We start from the raw sequence: 2,002 nt of genomic DNA on the forward strand, positions 1-2,002 counted from the left end.
GTGACTTTTATTACTTTGAGACATGTTCCCTCTAATTTTGCCTTCTATAGGATTTTTATTTGGGTTATAAGTAAATATGTATTTTTACAGTCACTTGGTTTTTTAAAAGGTGCTAAGAACCTGCATTGAGGAAAAGACAGGGAGGTGGCAGTGGTGGTGATGGCTCTGGAGGTTGTAGTCCATGTCCTGGCTTCGGCCCATGATGCTGCACCATGGTGACACTCACAGAGCTGCTGGTGCTTCTGGCAGCACTGCTGACCATAGCCACTGGCTACTTTGTCAGCACAGAAGCACATGCAGAAGAGTGCTTCTTCAAGTGAGTCACCTCAGGCACCGAGATGGGCCTCATCTTTCAGGTGGTGGAGGGCGGCTTCCTGGACAGCGACATGAAGACCACAGGACCAGATAACAAAGGAATCTATAAAGTGGGAAGTACATGTGTGCAGCCCACATGGATGGGACATATGTTTTGCTTTAGTAATAGGTTGTCCACCATGACTTCAAGAAAGTAATGTTCACCATTGACATTGGGGAGGCTCCCAAAGGACAAGATATGGAGACAGAAACCCATCAGAACAAGCTATAAGAAATGATTAATGAGATGACAGTGGCAATGATAGATGTAAAGCATGAACAGAAGTACATGGAAGTCTGGAAGAGAATACACAGAGCCATAGACAACAACACAAACAGCAAAGTGGCCCTTTGGTCTTTCTTCAAAACTCTAGTTCTAGTTACCATGACATTGGTTTAGTATTCAGGCATCTGTTCTGACCTGTCCTTGGGGTTCTGACACGATACACCCTCAGCTGAAGCCACTAAGAGCACCACCTGTGCACATTCACTATGATCCCTTTTAAAAGGGCCCTATTCACCTCTCATCTCTCTCTCTCTCTCTCTCTCTCTCTCTCTCTCTCTCTCTCTCTCTCTCTCTCTCTCCACCCCTCCCTCCCTCCCTCCCTCTTTCCTCTCTTGTCCTGCTGCTCCTGTCCCTGGAGGCCAGTCTCCCTTCTCCCCTTTCCCTAATTAAAAAAGAAAAAACCCTCCTTTTGAACCCTGTTGCATGGCATCTGTCTCTAGAATGCTGCTTTTCTTAAATTGCAACAATTGGGACAGATATTCTACCTGAAGAAAATTTTTTTTGAAGTCCAGAGGGTTGTTTAAAAGACTTTTCCTGTTGGTCCCAAATTCATGATTCACTTGTTTATGAAACATCTTGATCATAATAATGTCATTAGTTCATACATTTTTATTTTCTGATTGTTCATGACTTATGTTTCTTTGTGGAGAAAACCTGTTTAGGAAAGGTAGAGTGAAAACTTGACATTTGATTGGCCTCTAATTCTTGCTTGAATGCTGCCCCATTATACAGGTCCTTCCAAGAGTTCAGAGGCTGTTAATGCTGTATGGGACTATGGTCATTATTATGCTTTCATCTTCTGTTGTGGGTTACCCTGCTCAGACACCCCTTGGGGGAGGAGGTGAGAAGATGTAGCACCAATGACTCAGGCACTGGAAGTCAATGAGTAGCAGAGCCTGCTGCAGACTTGTTTATTAAAGAAATTAGACCTGCTTTTATACCCCCTCCCAAGGTCCTGCTGACTGTGCTTCATGTCATTCCCTCATTGGTGTCTCTGGGTCAGAAGTCTCTGGGCATTGAGGCAGGCTTCATAGCTTGGCTCAGGGAGGAAGTGCTTGCTGTGCATGCCTGCATGCACATGAAGGCTAGCCTGGGCACTGGGGCAGGGTAACTGTGGCTTGGGTAGGCTGGACACAGTTTCTCCTACAACCTTCAGTTTTCATAATAAAACGGTTTGTTCAGAAAGTAGCTCACAGCCTGCTTGCATTCTAGTGAGTCCCTCATCTATGGCTCATTATCAGAAGTTCATTTTGTTGAGTCATTACAGCAACAACAACCTGAAATTGACCCTTCTGGCCCAGGCTCAGGGCAGATCAACCTGACTGGGGGTATGTTACCATGTGGGCACTCATAATTTCTCTT

The 2,002-nt window shown here is 45.1% G+C and overlaps 1 pseudogene; it reads left to right on the top strand.

Moving 5' to 3' along the window:
- The first annotated feature begins 212 nt into the window (after positions 1 to 212).
- Positions 213 to 1,164, top strand: LOC113836262 (annotated as a pseudogene).
- The last annotated feature ends 838 nt before the right edge of the window (positions 1,165 to 2,002 follow it).

This window comes from Cricetulus griseus, chromosome 6, assembly GCF_003668045.3.
Source record: "Cricetulus griseus strain 17A/GY chromosome 6, alternate assembly CriGri-PICRH-1.0, whole genome shotgun sequence".
Taxonomy (NCBI): Eukaryota; Metazoa; Chordata; class Mammalia; order Rodentia; family Cricetidae; genus Cricetulus; species Cricetulus griseus.